Source organism: Choloepus didactylus, chromosome X (genome assembly GCF_015220235.1).
Source record: "Choloepus didactylus isolate mChoDid1 chromosome X, mChoDid1.pri, whole genome shotgun sequence".
Lineage (NCBI taxonomy): Eukaryota > Metazoa > Chordata > Mammalia > Pilosa > Megalonychidae > Choloepus > Choloepus didactylus.
The window spans coordinates 181,017,501-181,035,819 of NC_051334.1; the positions used below are offsets into that span (position 1 = coordinate 181,017,501).

Below are 18,319 nucleotides of genomic sequence, written 5' to 3' on the forward strand. Positions count from 1 at the left end.
CAAGTAGGATTTTTTCTTCTTTTAAGTGTTTGTTACAGAATTTCAGGCTCAAAGCATTTTCACTCACTTTTATTGCTGTATCATATGAAATTGATATTTACCAATTGACAAAAGAATGCATTCACTAAGACTCATTATATTCTTACAGTCCAAATTATCTTGGAAAATAATTATTTAACTTAATTTCCCATTAAAATTTTAATTCCACTCAATTTTATATATTTATAACATCTTACTTCATATTTTTATTATGTAATATAACCTTCATTGTCCAGTCTGCAACTGCCAAGACCGGTGATTAATTGGTATGTGCTATGGATTTTCACAAGAAGTGCTTTTAATCCTGTGGATGGCTTTGTGCTGAATAGAGAGCTCACCCAGCAGAAATCCTCACCCTTCCCAAATAATTATGCTTATGTATTTATATATGTATTCAATTATTTATAATGTAGTGGCCATGCACATATTCCATCACACTCGAGAGGGGGCAAGAACATGTTACATGACTTTTCTTTATCCTGTGGTGATAAATTCAATCTTGTTTTTTGGAGGCCCACCTCTCTGGAGTTTTCCTAGAATTGGAGGGATTACTTGGTGAGCAAAAACAGGGGATGTAAAACATGTAAACTGCTTTAGTGCGTATTCCCAATACCTGTGTGGTTTATTGACAGGCTGTGAACGCTATTCCCTCCATGGTGGGTAGAGGGTTCTTTTCCCACAAATTCCAAGGCCACAAGTATTAGCTATAGATGTTCAATTCCCCCAGGATTCTATTGTCTTATTTTGCATGGCTGCTATAGAAAATAGCATACAATGGGTTGGCTTAAAGAGCAAGAATGGATTGACTCACAGTTTCTGAGGCTAGAAGTCTGAAACGGAAGCATCAGCCAGGCAACATTTTCTTCGAGGTCTGTAGCATTCAGGTGCTAGCTTACCACAATCCTTGAAGTTGCATTTCCTGCCTCGCGTCAGGCATCACGTGTCACGCGTCACATGTCGCACAGTGATCTCTCTCTTCCTGTGGCTGCTTTTCTGGTTTTGGCTGACTCCCGGCTTCTGGCTCCTCCCTGCGGCTTTCTATGACTTCCGGCCTCCAGTTTCTTCTCTTTATGCGGCCTCCAGTAATACACATTAAGGCCCACCCTGATTCAGTAAGGCCACACCTTAACTAAGATACCGTCTTCAAAAAGTCCTATTTATATTTGAATTCACACTCACAGGAACATGGATTAGAATTAAGAATATATTTTTTGTTGGGGTACATAATTCAAACTACCATGCCTGTCAATCAGAGTTCTGTCAATTTTAGGATGCTGCATGTTACTGGGGTGCACATCCCCAATATTTGCAGAAACCAACTTCTTTCCCCCAGGCCTTGTGAATAGAGCCCTTTCTCCTCCATGATTAAGTTCTGACCCTCACTCCTGTCCCAGGCTCCATTAACTGCTAATATTCCCCAAATAAAAGTCTTGTCAGGGTTTCTTCTTCAGGATAACTTCCACTTTTTAATTTTGAAATAAACTTTATACTTTTTGGAATAATCTTAGATTTACAGAGAAGTTTTCAAGATAATACAAAGAATTCCTATATATCCCTCATCCAGTGTCCTCTAATGTTAATATATTATATTACCTTGGTAAAGTTGTCAAAACTAAGAAACCAATATTGGTTTAACATTATTAAGTAAACTCCAGACTTTATTCAGATTTCACCAGCTTTCCCACTATTGTCCTTTTTTTTTGTTCCAGGACCCAGTCCAGGAAACCACATTTCATTTAAAGCAATTTGGTTTTGACTCAGTAACAGAAAGGACGTTAAGCTCCTCCAGGGGCATGGAAAGTCCAGATCCTTAACACAAAAGCTTTTGAGGATTGCCTAGGGAAGGTAACTACCATTTTTTCCTCAGTTCCACAGAGGCAGGATGAAAATAAATATTTCAGTAAATTATCCTGCCGCAATAGTTTACGAAACTCTTTCTCATGTAATAATACCTTTGACCCATAAGCATATTTTTATAGAGGAAACTGATGGCCAGAAATGGGATGTGATTGTCCATATCTAGTAAATGGAGCTTTGACCTTCAGACCCAGTTTTATTGACTGTAATTCTGGGAATCTTTCCACAATACTATACTGTTTCCTATCCCTTCTCTGAGGCCAGTAGAGGTCTAAAACCTGAGACAATTTTGCCACTTAAACAACATTATTATACAAGATAATGAAGTAGAAAAAAAATGAGGTAGGATATAAATAAATGGGCTGTTTTGTGCCTGCACCTGAGTATATATTAGGTAACGGATGATAGGGACAAAAAACCTACCAGGATTCTGAAACTAGTAATAAATATCAAGTCAACCACATCCAGTTATAATAGATTTTAAGGGACTGTCAAAATTCCTTTATTATACCACATTTTTTGTATCCAATATTTTTTGAAATATATCAACTATCATCTGTGTCTTGAGAATAACTGTTGGTGTGGACATTTGCACAGTGGTGATATTAGGACTATGATGGTAAAATGTACAAGTAGGACTGTCTTTAATGGGGCCCCTAAAATCTGCTTCCTGTTTTCTTGTTCCAACTGGAATCCATGTTGTCCTTGTCCAATTATATCACTGGGAAAGATTATATAATTTGTGGAAGTTTACCTATGAGGCCATAGCAATATGTTTCGATTAAACATGGCAATATAGTAATAGTTTATTGTCAAACAAGAATTCAGTAGTACACTTCAAAACCAAGAATGTGGTTATTTTTAACCCATAATCAGTCTGCTCTCCAGGGCTCATTGCATTGACATTCCCATATATAAAAAGTGTTGAGATCCACTCCAGACACTGCTTAAACTTTAATTTCATTTTTCTCTAAAGAAAAGTTCCCATCTAATATGACTATTTTACAGTCTGTTTCATGATTAATAATTAGTCGAATTTTAGGTGTGTCCAGAATTACATTTAGAAATATTTCTCCCCCACCCCATTCTGTTTTCTGTTCTGAATAGACTTCCAGTGTGGGGAAAAACAAACCTTCAAAGGCACATTCCATGAAAATATATTCTTTGCTTGTCAAATGATCCCATTTTTCCATGACTCTTAATGCACTTTGCCTACCACTGCTGGGAGGAAAAACAAGAATACTTGTTTATTATCTTCATTTAAAACAAACAAATAAATCATTGTTTCCTTATTGCATATGAAAAATACACTATCCCTCTCTTCTCTTCCCCAAGCAAGTTACTCCCTTTCTTCACACTGAACAATAAGGCCCATCTTCATTACATAGATTTTCTGGATTGAACAAAGAACATTTTGCTTTCTCCTTCTGGTTTCCACAGACAGATGTCCCACAATTACATTCTTCTCTCTAGCCTTGCCTCTCCTTTTAAGAGGTTTGGGTCTTGACAAATAATGTTATAAAATATTAGGTGGACTATTCATGTAAAATTCAATATTTCTGTGATGAGTGACATTATATTTGTATGTCTTATTTCTACATCTACTGAATGTTAGAGAAGATTTCAGAAATTATGATTAAGGAAAGAAAGAAATTTGACAAAGCTCATGTAGCAAATCAAAGACAAAATTGTCTATTACTACTTATTCTAGTCCTTGGGGCAGAAACTTCCATATATTTTTTACCATACTTCTGTGTGCATTCTTGACCTTAAGAAGTGTGATGTTTGATTACCTGGCAACAATGAGTGGACTGTTTTTTCATCTTCCCTGCTTTAATTCCTCATCTAACTGGACTTCTCTATATATCTACTATGTTACATGGTCTTTCTGAAGTCATTTTCCTCCTAATTTCAACAAATTAAACTTCATTGTGCAAATGGACTGAGAATAACTAGGTGTTAAAAGGATGAGGGAAAGAGATGCAAAGTGTTATGACATTACAAGCTCTCTAACCCAACTGGGTTATGACAAGTAGTTACTTGGTTAATTGAAAGTTGGTGGAACAGAGCAGTATGTTTCTTTTTTTTAAAAGGCACATGCATATGTGGTACGATTTTAAAGAAAACAAAAGCACATCAATTTGCTTTATTAGTCTGGGTTCTCCAGAGAATCAGAGCCTATATATATATGATTTATATATATGATTTATTATGGGGAACTGGCTCACATGATTTTGGGGACTGGTAAATCCAAATCCCATATGGCAGGTCTGAGACTGGGAATTCCAGGAAGAGTGATGTTAAAATCCAACTCTGTAAGGGAGGTAGGGCAGAGTGGAGGGTATAGTCTCAAGGCAGAATTCCTTCTGATACCTGAAATCCTCAGTTCTAATCGTTAAGACCTCCATCTGATTGGATGAGGCCCACCCACATGCCTGAGAGTAATCTTTACTTAGTCAACTGCTTGCAAATGCTAATCCCATCTATGGAATACCTCCACAGTAACAACTAGGCCAGTGTTGGACCACACAACCAGACACCACAACCTAGCCGAGCTGACACATAAAATCAATCATCACATTTGCCAACCTTGCAATGTAACCTAAGGCCTTTGCTTTGGATATATGATCAAGTCTCATGCCCTTCTTGCATATATATCACTCATAATGGTGTAGACTACCATCTTCAGTTCCTGCTTCTTTCAAATGGGGCAGTAACTTAGAGAATTGTGGTAGCAAGCTGGATTCAGACTAGTTAGAGGGTTCTATAACTTTCCCCAATTTTTTATACTTTTCTCTCCCCACGTACACATTTGACAGCAACTCGTCTTTTTAATGACTCATCATTATAGAGTCTTCTCAAAGCCCTCAACTTGTTAATAAAAGAAAGAACACCTCTTTTCTTTCAAACTCATATTTTATTGATTTACATAATATTTAAGTAAATTAGGTAACTCTAATAATAAGTAGAACTGATATAATCTGATTTAGAAATGAGTACTCCTGGTAAGTGTGCCAATCAACTGTTCAGTGATGTGCTTGGTCACATGAGGGGGCACTAGTGATTGTCAGAGAGAGGAGAAATGATAACTGAAGATTAATCTGATGAGGAGGTTAAATGAACTCAACAGCAGTTGGGACAGTAGATGGTGAGAAAAAACTGGAGTTGGGAAGCAAAAAGAGGAAACCTCTTTAGCAAATGAAACACTCTTTCTCCATGAATAAGGGATACTTTTATATAAATGCATGCATAAACATTGGTTACTTTATATTTCTAAGAGTATCCAATCAAGTATAATCCCAAAATATCGGCTCTCAGACACGCTGTACTCTGAAAGAATTCCTTCTTGATAATAATGTCCCTGATGGGTTCATTTTCTAATTTGAACTTGAATTAATTACCTTAAGCAATTTCACAAATGCTCCTAAAATATCTTCTCGCAAAGATGTTATTGAACTTGTACTATGTAACTGAGCTAAAAATAGGAAATTGACAGCTTAACTCTCTTTATCGTGTCTTCCAAACTGCAGAAATAGAAATAATGAAACCTACAACACTTATTTCAACAAAAGGTAAGATACAGTGAAGGAAATCTTTCAAAAGCTTCTTCGTGGGGTGAGAGCTGTATTTTGATTTTGCCCACCTCATAGCATCATGCTTTGGGAAATCTTATCAGAATTAAAAACTCTTGAAATATCCCCATCATTAAAACATACTTTTAAAGTTTCCCATTAGTCACCTTATCGTACAGTGTACTAAAAATACACCAATAGAAAATTATATTCAGTGAGATACTCTCTTGCTAGGAGTCCCTATTTTTAGCAAGCAGGTGACTGTTTTGAAATTGAAGATTGCTTCTATTACATAAAGTGTTCATGCTCTTAAATATTCAGTTCTTTTAAATGTCATCAATCTTCCCAGAGTGTGCAACCCCAGAGGCATTCTCCCCACCACCGGGAATTAGGAAAAGGTCAACTTTCTTCTGAGGGACCACGACGCAAAATCATGCACATCAGGAACTGAAACTCATTTTTGCCTATTATAAACCAGCATGCTACTCATTCCACATGGCCCAAGTAGCAATGCATAGTTCTGCTTCTGCTAAAACTGGTTTTCTATCTCATAGCTGTAGGTTGTTGTCACTCTCTCTCTGGTCCCCTTACCATGATCTTGAGAGAATTTTCAAGAGAACATAATTTTATTTATTTTTCCTGGAGGTATATTTTGCCTTGGCCATGTCATTGGATATTTTTGAAGAGCATGGTGTTTTTATTTGTGAATTAGAAAGACAAGGGCCAGCGATGGATTTAATGGGTTTTCATTCTCATTTCCCTTGAATTCACTCTCTGAACCTGAAAAAAGTTTTGGCAGATGCTGACACCAGCCCATTCCTAAATAACTGATTTATAAGCCTGTGCATTGGACAGGGCATTCATTCTCATTGAAACCCCTTTGTGTAGAATTTTTAAATTGAATGCCACTTTCTCCTGGCGAAATATAATTTCTGTTCTATTGCCAATGTTATCGCCACAGCTGCACAAGTCTTGAAATGGATGTTTTAAATCCCTGGTAGTGTGCCAATAAGAGCATTAAGGTTGCCTTTCTATAGGCCAAGAAAGTCTAATGGCTATTTTTAGGTGTGCATGTATGTGTATCCTTGTATATGTACACACAAACACACAGGCACGCACATTTTTCCTTGGTGGTAGATACGTGATGTTTGACTTTGAAATCATACTCAAAACCCCGGAGGTACTTCCTGCAAGATTTTTTTAAAGTCACTAGCTTAAAATCAAGGTTTCCTTGAGATATACACTCACATTATTATGAAAATGATATTTATTAGACAGTCTTATTACCTGCCCCTTCTACGGTAGTACTGGCAATTTCAGGTATTGCTCTTATTTTTGGTTACCTTGGATTTCAAAAGATTTTCAATGATTTAACTGTAGGAGGTAATTGGTAGGTTTGGCTGTTTAACAGTCACGACTAACTGAGAAACACAAAACCGTACTTGTTTTTTAAATTGTTAACCCTGACTTTTATTTGAACTTAATATCAGATCTACATATCTATGAGCAAATTCTTATGCATGACTTGGAATACAAGGTGAGAGACTGATATCTCAAAACATTTCATGGTTTTGAAAAAGTCTCATTGCTAAATAATGTTTAGTATTTTTTTTTCTTGTGAAACATGACCACATACAAAAAGCGCATACACTTAAGCAATGTATTAAAAAATTATAAAGACACACAGGTTAGTGTCACCCAAGTTAAGAAATAAAATATTTCCAGCACCCAGAGGCCCAACATATATCCCTTCCAGATTTCAAAGGTTGTGCCTCCCTAAAATATCTAAATGGTTTTCCCTAGCTTATTTTTTAGTTTGTATAAATACAATTATTGGAATTATACTAAAACGTATCTTAAATGCCTTGCTTTTTTTTTCACTCAACATGATGCTCATGAGATTTATCATGATCTGTTGAGTAGCTGTAGATCATTTATTTTCATTGCTGTACTTCACTGTTTTACCTCACCATGTAAATATAACCATCCATTATACCATTTGTGGACATTTGGGTTCTTTTCCAGTTTGGGACTATTTTAGAACAGCACTGATATAAACATTCTTGTACGTGTACTCTGATACATATATGTATTAGATTGTCAGTGGTCTATACCTAGGAGCAGAATTTTGGTCATAGGCTCTGTTTCTTCAATTTAAGCAGATAATGACAAATCATCTTCCAAAGTAGTCATATCAATTTATGCTTCCACCAACAGTGTTTGAGAGCTCCTGTTCCTCATACCTAAATAACTGCTATTGTCATTTTAACTTGTGTTGATCCAATGGATATTTGGTAATTTTAATTTTAATTTATCTGATTATTAATGAGTCTGAGTGCCTTTACCTAAATTTATTGCCATTTGGGATTCCTCATTTGAAAAGTGCCCACTCAAGATTTTAGCCATTTTTCTATTGGTTGTCTTTTTCTTATTGATTTGCATATTCTCTATATATTCCATATAAGAGGCTTTTGTTGCTTATATGTCCAACAAGTATTTTATTCCTCTTTTTTTTTACATTTCACTCTCTGTGCTTCAGTTTCCTAGCAGCTAAAACAAATACCATAGAGTGAATTGGCATAAACAATGGAAATTTACTGGCTCATAGTTTTGAGGCTGGAAGTCTAAAATTGAGGGGTCAGAAAGGGGATACTTTCTCCCTGAAGACTGGCATTTTGGGGCTGTCTGGAAGTGAACCTTGGTACCTGGCTTTTATCTTACATGGCAATGAACATGGAGGAGTCTTATCCTTTCTCTTTCAGGTTCCATTGACTTCCATCTTCTGGCTGCTCCTCATAACTTCCTCCATCTGACTTACAATCTGCTTATCAAGGATTCGATTAATTCAGATGAATACCCAATCTAGGCTGGAGGGGCAAGATGGCAGCATGGAGAGGTGTGGAGTTTAGTTAGTCCCCTGGAACAACTAATAAACAACCAGGAACAACTAGCAAATAATCTAGAACAACTGCTAGGAGACAACCATGACTGTCTACACATTGTAGATCAACCTAGATTGGGTGGAATGGCTGAGATCACAGCATAGAATCCGTAAGTAAAAACTGCAGAATCGTGCCGTGAGCTCCCTACCCCCATGGCTGGCTGAGCTGCAAGACCTCACTGTAGGAGAAAGCAGCATTCCCGGAGCCAGCAAATATAGCTCAGCCTAGCTCCAACTGGGGTTTTAATTAACAAACGTGGACTGCTGAATACAAACTACAAACATAGACAAACCCCTAACAAGCAACAAAGTACCCTGAGGTCACTCCCAGTGGAGAGGAAGTGGGGCTGATGGAGAGAAAAAAAATAATTAAAAAAAGAAAAAAAAAATACAGAGACTTTTAGAGACTGGCCTTAGAGAGCCAGAAGGTGCCTGTGCCCCAGGAAAGGGAGACCAGAAGAATGGTTGATCTCTCTGGCCGATGGGGTGAACCTGAGGGGGGCTGTGGAATGGCTCTGAAAAGGGGCTTTCTTTCTCTTATTACTCTCTCTACCTGAGTGGCTCAATGGAGAGATCCTCAACCATCTGCAGTTCTCAGCACTCTGACTCAGACAGAGGTGGAGTTAACAGAGTCAGAGAGACAAAGGAGTAATTCAAATGCAGAAGATAACTCCCTAGGAGGTGTATCTTCCCTAAGAAGAGGGAGGTGGGGCCCAGCCCAAATGCCCGCCCTCCCTTCAGAACTCAGACCCAGGGCCTTGGGGAAAAGAATCAATCCAGAAACAACTTAACCTGAAAATTAAAGGAGCCACACCTCTTTACACCAGTGGGGAATGACAGGCTTACAGGCACCACCTGCTGGGCAAGTTAGGAGAAGCACAGTGACTGGAAACCTCATAGGAAAGTCTGTCATTCCTTTAAGATACACCCTGACTATAGCCCCGTTCTGAGACCTGAACCCATTCTGGTCTGGGAAAATATGACTGGGGTTACCAAGGAAACAAGATGCCTAGACAACAGAAAACCACAAATCACACTAGGAAAACAAAGATATGGCCCAGTCAAAGGAACAAACATACGCTTCAACTAAAATACAGGAATTGAAACAACTAATACTAAATCAATTCAACAAGATTAGGGAAGATATGGCAAAAGAGATGAAGGAGTAAAGAAAACACTAGGTGAACATAAGGTAGTAATCGAAAGTTTGAAAAAACAACTGGCAGAATCTATAGAAATGAAAGGCACAACACAAGAGATGGAAAACATTCAGTAACTGGAGAATAATACACCTGAAATCCTACACACAAAAGAATAGATAGGGAAAAGAATGGAAAAACATGAGCAATGCCTCAGAGAATTGAATGACAATATGAAGTGCATGAATGCACATGTCATGGGTGTCCCAGAAGGAGAAGAGAACAGAAAAGGGGCAGAAGCAATAATACAGGAAATAATCAATGAAAATTTCCCATCTCTTATGAGACATAATATTACAGATCCAAGAAGTGCAGAATACCCCAAACAGAATAGATCTAAATAGACCTAGGCCAAGACACTTAATAATCAGATTATCAAATATCAAACACAAAGAAAGAATCCTGAAAGCAGCAAGAGAAAAGTGATCTATCAAATATAAAGGAAGCTTGATAAGACTATGGGTGGATTTCTCAGTAGAAACCATGGAGGCAAGAAAGATGTGGTGTGATATATTTAAGATACTGAAAGAGAAAAACCACCAACCAAGAATCCTATATCCGGCAAAACTGTCCTTCAAATATGAGGGAGAGTTTAAAATATTCTTTGACAAACAGACAAACAGACAATGACAGAGTTTGTGAACAAGATACCTGCTCCACAGGAAATACTATAGGGAGCACTACAGACAGATAGGAAAAGACAGGAGTGAGAGGTTTGGAACACAATTTTTGGTGATGGCGGCACAGCAATGTAAGTACACTGAACAAAGATGACTGTGAGTATAGCTGAAAGAGGAAGATTTGGACACCAGAAAGAAAGAGGAAAGATAAACCCTTGGACTGTATAACCCAGTGAAACCTATAGTGCTTAACAATTGTGATACAATGTTCAACTATGTTGTTACATGAGGGAGAACAAATGAATGTCAACCTTGCAAGGGGTTAAAAATGGGGTGGTACTGGGGAAAAATACAATCAATGCAAACTAGAGACTATAGTTAACAGAAACATTGTATTATGCTCCCTTTAATGTAACAAAGGCAATATGCTAAAGCTAAATGCCTATAAGAGGGGGATATAAGGGAGGGGTAGAGGACTCTTGGCATTGGTGATGTTGTCTGACGTTTTTATTTTACTTTAGTTTGATTCCATCTTTCTTTTTGTTGCTTTTTAGCTGTTTTTTTCTTTCTTTTTCTTTTCTTTTGTGCCTCTACCTTCTTTGATCTTCCTCCTTCTTTGTAGAAGAAATGGAGATGTCCTTTTATAGATAGTGATGATGGTGGTGAATGGATATACATGTGATTATACAGGGAACCACTGACTGTTTATTTAGGACAGAACATATGGTGTGTGAACAAAACTGTCTTAAAAATGGGTTGATGAAGAAACCTTGAGGGCATTATATTGAGTGAAGTAAGTCAGACACAAAAGGACAAATAATGTATGGTGTCACTGACATGAAATAATTATAATATGTAAACTCATAGACATGAAATATAAGTTACCAGGATATAGAACGAGGCTAAAGAATGGGGAGTGGTTGCTTATTATGAGCAGAATGTTCATCTAGGGTGAACTTAAATGTATGGAAATGAACAGAGGTGATGGTAGCATGTTGTGAGAATAACAGTGCTGAATGGTATGTGAAGGTGGTGGAAAGGGGAAGCTCAGAGTCACATATGTCACCAGAAGGAACGTTGGAGGTTAAAAGATGGGCGTGTATAAAACAGTGAATCTTGTGGGGAACAACGTCCATGATTAACTGTACAAATATTAGAAATCCCTTTCATGAACTAGAACAAATATGTGACACGATAACTAGAAGTTAATAACAGAGGGTTATATAGGGAAAAAATATACTTACTGCAAACTATGTACTACAGTTAATAGTATTTTAGCATTCTTTTATCAATAGTAACAAATGTACCATACCAATACTATAAGTCAATAATGGAGGGGGTGGGTTAGGGGTATGGGAGGATTTGAGTTTCCTTTTTTGTTTTTATTTATTTTCTGGAGTAATGAAAATGTTCTTAAAATTTGAAAAATAATTAATTGTGGCGATGGATGCACAGCTGTGTGATGGTACCACAGGCAATTGATTGTGCACTTTGGATGATTGCATGGTATGTGAACAGTCTCAATAAAATTGAATTTAAAAAAAACCCAATCTAATTAAGTCTGGGCATGTTTTAACTGAAGTAACATCTTGAAGGGATCTTATTTACAGTGGGTCCACATACAAATGGGTCTACACCCACCAGAATGCAGATCAAGACCAAGAACATCTTTATGGTAAAAAAAATAATAATTAATGATGCAATTTCCAAATGTTTAAAGGACAGTTATGTTTTCATCTTTTTTTCTTGAATCCATTTGGGTAAATTGTATTTTAATAGTAATATGTCTATTTTATCTAAATTTTATCTTTCTTTCTTTTCTTTTTTTTACATAAATTGACCATGGTACCCATTTAATTCTTACTGTCTGCAGGATTTGTAGCTATGTTTCCTTTTTTTAAAAAAAATTATGTTGGGGATTATTGTTTTGTTTTTCCATAAAACCTTTATTCTGCTGCATGTCAAATTTAGATCAGAAATCCATCTGGAATTAAATTTTATATGTGAAATGAGATGGGCTTAGGGTACATTTTTTCCATATGTACATCCATTTGGCCCACCATAATTTCTTGAAACAATCACATTTTCCCCCACTAAATTGATTTGGAGTCTATTTCATAAATCAGGAGATCATATAAATGTGGGTCTGTTTCTGGACTATTTTTTTTTACATTGGTCTATTTGTCTATCCTTGAAAATATCCTTGTCTGTCCTTGAAAATATCATATTGTCTTTTGGTAACTTCAAAGAAAGTCTTGATATCTCATGATTTACATCCTCCACTTTGTTTTACTTTAATATTATTTTGAAGAGTTTGGTTCCTTCTCAATTACATGAGAATTTCAGCATTGGTTTGCCAATTTCACCCAAAATAACCTTGCTGTGATTTTGATTGGCAGTGTAATGAGACTTCAGATAAATTTTCAGAGAATTGACATCTTTCCCAAATTGAATAATAAATGTGGTATATTCCTCTATTTATATTTATATTTTTAATTTCTTAAAATAGTGTATTTCTCATTGAACTTTGTTTTAATGAGTCTCAAAATTTTGCGACAGATTTTTGGTCATTGTTTTCAATTTAAAAAGAACTGTTTTCAAAAACAAATAACTTAAAACTGCCACACAAAAACAAATTGTCCACAAAACATTCCTTTCCTTCTCAAGGTTTTACAAGGCATTGTTATCATTAACCAGTCTTTTACTATTAAACTTAAAAGGCCAATTGAGACAAACAGTTCTGAGACAGTTCTTCCACCACTGATTAAGACTGGGGTTGCAGGTGTTATGGATAATATTAATTTAGCTTTCTGAGCTTTCTGGGCAGATTTAGTGACCTTGCCAGCCCCAGCAGCCTTCTTGTCCACTGCCTTGATGACACCCACAGCAACTGTCTATCTCATATCACAAACAGCCACATCACCCAGAGGAGGAGAGTCAGAGAAGCTCTCAACATTCATGGACTTGCCAGGAACAATATCAATGGTGGCAGCTTCACCAGATTTCAGGAATTTCAGTCCATCTTCCAGCTTCTTATGGGAATGTCAATCAATCTTCTTCAGCCCAGCACACTTGCAAGCAATATGAACTGTGTGCCAATCCAACACAGGTGCATGGCCAGCACTGATTTGGCCTAGGTGGTTCAGCATAATCACCTGAGCAGTGAAACCAGCTGCTTCCATTGGTTGGTCATTTTTGATGCCTTCAGTCACATTGCCATGATGAACATTTTTTACAGACATGGTCTTGACATTGAAGCCCACACTGTCCCCAGGAACAGCTTCACTCAAAGCTTCATGGTGCATTTCAACAGACTTCACTTCAGTTGTAGTGTTGACTGGAGCAAAGGTGACCACCATGCCCTGTTTGAGAACAGCAATCTCCACTCAGCTCACAGGGACAGTACCAATACCACATATTGTAGACATCCTGAAGAGGCAGATGCAAGGGTTTGTCAGTTGGACGAGTAGATGGCAGGATGTAATCCAGAGTTTCATGCAGTGTGGTTCCACTAGCATTGCCATTCTTACAGGTGACTTTCCATTCCTTGAAGCAAGGCATGTTAGCACTTGGATCCAGCATGTTGTCACCATTCCAACCAGAAATTGATACAAATGCTACTGTGTTGAGGTTGTAGACAGTTTTTTTCATGTAGGTGCTGACTTCCTTAACAATTTCCTCATCTTTCTTCTGGCTGTAGGGTGACTCAGTAGAATACATTTTGTTAAAACCAACTATTAGTTATTTCACACCCAGTGTGTAAGCCAGAAGGGCACACTCACAGTTCTGCCCATTCTTGGAGGTACCAGCTTCAAATTCCCCAACACCAGCAGCAACAGTCAGGACAGCACAGTCAGCCTGAGGTGTGCCTGTAATTGTGTTTTTAATCAAGTCTCTGCATCCTGGGGCATCAATGATGGTCACATAAAACTTGCTGGTCTCCAGTTTCCACAGAGAGACAGCAATGGTGATACCACACTCACGTTCAGCTTTCAGTTTATCCAAGACCCAGGCATACTTGAAGGATATGTTTCCCATCTCAACAGCCTCCTTCTCAAATTTTTCAATGGTTCTTTTGTTGATTCCACCACATTTGTAGATCATATGGCCAGTAGTGGTGGACTTGCCTGAATCTACGTGCCCAATGACAACAATGTTGATATGAGTCTTTTGCTTTCCCATTTTGGCTTAAGATATAGTGATGGTTTTCACTACATCTGTGTTCTGGCAGCAAATCCATTGTAAAAAAAAAAAAAAGATGAAATAGTGTTTTCTTTGGTTTGTTTTCAGTTTCCAGGTTACAGGTATTTCAAATATTTTATTATATTTATTCTTATATATATGGTGTTTGCTAATGCTATTTAAATTTTCATATTTTTAAAATATTGTTTTTATATGTTGCTTATATAAAGAATTATAATCATTTTTGTGTTTAAACATGTATCAAGGAACCTTGTTAAATCTGCCTGTTAATTGCTAGTTTATTACAAGATTCTTCCAGATTTCCTAAGTACACAGTCTTATCGGATTTAATTCTTTCTTTCTGGTTCTTCTGCCATTTACTTATTTATTTACCTTATTTCACTAGCTGGCTGTGGTGGTTTGGAGTTGTATGTACCCCAGAAAAGCATGTTCTGAAATCTAATCCATTCCTGTGGGTGTGAACCCATTGTAAGTAGGGGCTTTTGAAGAAGTTACTTCAGTTAGGGTGTGGACCACGTCAATCAGGATGAGTCTTTTTTTTTTTAATTTTATTTTGAAATAAATTCAAACTTACAGGAACAGTTGGAAAAACAATACAAACCCCATACACAGAACTCCAGCATACCACAACACCCTCCACCGATACCCCAATCCACCAACTTTAACATCCTGTCACTCCATTTCTTTCTTTCCCTCCCTCCCTCCCTCCCTATCGTCCATCGTCTATTGCTCTGTCTTCTGAACATATGAGAGCAAGCTGCACACATCCTTGAACAAACAATATAATTCACATATACATTTCCCATGAACAAGAACATCCCTTTATGCAATCACATTAAGCACAGCTAAGAAGTTCAAGAAATTGAACATTGATACAAACCTTACATTCTATATTTCATTTTTTTCTTATGTCACAACTGTGTCTCTTTGAGCCTCCTCTCCTCCATCCTCAGATCCCATCCAGGATCATCCTTGGCATTTAATTGTCATTATCTATTTAGACTGTCTTTTTTTTTTTTCAATTGTGGAAACATATATACAGCCTAAATCTTCCCATTCCAACCTCTCCCTAGCATTCCATTAGTGGGATTAATCACATTCACAATGTTGCAATGCCCTCACCTTCCCACCACCCATTACTAGAAATTTCCCTTCACCCCAAACAGAAACCCTACACTCATTTCTTAACTCCCCATTGCCCCTTCCCCCACTCCTCGTAACCCATACTCTTCATCTATATGGTCATATTCTCTGATACTTTCTTTGTGTTTACTGTGGGGCTTAAATTTAACATCTTAAATCCATAACAATCTTGGTTTTCTTTGATACCAACTTAACTTCAATAGGACACATAAATTATGTTCCTATACTCCTCCATTCTCCCACCTTTATGTAGTTCTTGTCAAAAATTACATATTTTGCACTGAGTCCAAAACCACTGATTTATCATTACAGTTTATGTATTTTAGATCCTGTAGGAAGTAAACAGTGGAGTTACAAATAAAAAGTACGGTAGTATTGGTATTTATATTTACCATGTGATCTTTACTGGAAATCTTTACTTCTTCATGTGGTTTCAGTCAATTGTTTAGTGTCCCTTCCTTTCAGCCTGCACAATTCCCTTTAGCATTTCTTATAGGACTGATCTACTGGTGATGAAGTCCCTCAGCTTTTGATTATCTGAGAATGTTTTCATCTCCCCCTCATTTTTATCCTCCAGGTGTTTGTGAATTTTCTAAGTCTCTGATGGTTATTAACTTCTATTTGTATTCCATTGTGGTCAGAGAATGTGCTTTGAATAAATTCAATTTTTTTTTTTTTTTTAATTTATTGAGGCTTGTTTTATGTCCCAGCATATGGTCTACTCTGGAGAAAGATCCGTGATCACTAGAGAAGAATGTGTGTCTTGGTGATTTGGGATGTATTGTTCTATATATGTCTGTTAAATTTCTCTATATGTCTCTCTCCTTTCTTTGTTTCTCTGTCAGTAGGGCTCCCTTTAGTGTCTGCAATAGGGCAGGTCTTTTCTTGGCAAAATCTCTCAGCATTTGTTTGTCTGTGAAAAATTTAAGCTCTCCCTCAAATTTGAAGGAGAGTTTTGCTGGATAAAGTATTCTTGGTTGGAAATTTCTCTCTCTCAGAATTTTAAATATGCCTCTCGCCTCCATGGTGGCCCCTGAGTAGTCACTACTCAGTCTTATGTTGTTTCCTCTGTATGTGGTGAATTGCTTTTCTCTTGCTGCTTTCAGAACTTGCTCCTTCTCTTCAGTATCTGACAGTCTGATCAGAATATGTCTTGGAGTGGGTTTATTTGGATTTATTCTATTTGGAGTTTGCTGTGTATTTATGATGTTTAGAAGATTTGGGATGTTTTCCCCAACAATTTCTTTGAACACTCTTCCTAGACCTTTACCCTTCTCTTCCCCTTCTGGAACACCAATGAGTCTTATATTTGGACATTTTATATTATCTATCATATCCCTGAGGTCCATTTTGATTTTTTCAATTTTTCCCCATTCTTTCTTTTGTTCTTTCATTTTCCATTCTATCGTCCTTGAGGTCACTGATTTGCTGTTCAGCTTCCTCTAGTCTTGCACTATGAGTATCCAGAATCTTTTCAATTTGGTTAACAGTTTCTTTTATTCCCATAAGATCATCTTTTTTTTTAATTTGCTCTTGCAATTTCTTCTTTATGCTCTTCTAGGGTCTTCTTCATGTCCTTTATATCCTGTGCCATGCTCTCATTGTTTGTCTTTAGGTCTTTGATTAATTGCTCCAAGTACTGTGTCTCTTCTGATCTTTTGATTTGGGTATTTGGGTTTGGGTTCTCCATATCGTCTGGTTTTATCAAATGCTTTAAGATTTTCTGTTGTTTTTGGCCTCTTGGCGTTTGCTTTACTTGATAGGGTTCTTTCAGGATCTAAAAAATACCAATCTCTAATTTGTCAGATCTACAGCTTGGTGGTGCACACTTTCTCTATCTAACGAGCAGATGGCATCCGTGATTCACCTATTCCCCTCAAGTCAGTTCTCCCCAACTTTGTCTTTGTGGTGTGTGGGGATCTGACTCTTGTGGGGTTTCAATTGGTGCACCAAGTTTGGGTGTGTTGTTGGTGCTGTCTGCCCTGAATGTAGGGCATGTCTCTGAGCGGTTAGGGAGGCAGGGCAGCTTTAATAATCAAATCTCCGAGGTGTTTCTGGAGATTTAAGGTTTTTGCAAGAGCCTAAACCTTCATTTCGTTCTCGCCACAGATTGTCTCTGCTGCTGACCTACAAGTCCTTGGTATTGGTGTAGGGTCCCTGGGATTTCTGAGTGGGTCCCTCTTCCCAGCCGTGCTCTTCCAGGGCCTCTGCTGAGGGAAGGCTGTGCTAGGTCACAAGTATGTGCCAGCCCTTAAGGGAAGTCCTGGGCCACCGGGACTTGCAGGGGCGTTCCCAGCCTGCTGTACAGATGGCTGAATGGGGCGTGTTAATTTCCCCCTTTTCGCACAGCTCCTCCTTCCCAGTTCCGGGACAATTAGCTGTGGGTGCACGAAAGGCTATTGTCCACCCCCGATATTGTGGCGTGTGCGCGGTGTTGCAGAAAACACTTCCCGTCACACTGGGACCCTTGGCACGGCTCTGGGCTGTGGCTCTGGTGCCAGGCAGGAGCGTTCCCAGCCCACTGGGAAGATGGCTGCAAGGGGTGTGTTTTCTTTCTCCTTTTGGTTCCCCTCTGCCTTCCTGGCTCTGAGACAATTAGCATCAAGTGCAGGTATGTCTATCTTCCACTCCAGAGATTGAGACGTTCGCACGGCCCGCTCCTGCCATGCTTCACTGTGTGGTTCTTGCTGCTGTACCTGCAGCCACTTTTGTTTTTTTTGTTTTGCTTTGTTTTTTGTTTTTTTC

General features: G+C 37.9%; 1 pseudogene; it reads right to left on the reverse strand.

Moving 5' to 3' along the window:
- Positions 1-982: 982 nt before the first annotated feature.
- LOC119522502 lies at positions 983-14,410 on the reverse strand (annotated as a pseudogene).
- Positions 14,411-18,319: the final 3,909 nt, after the last annotated feature.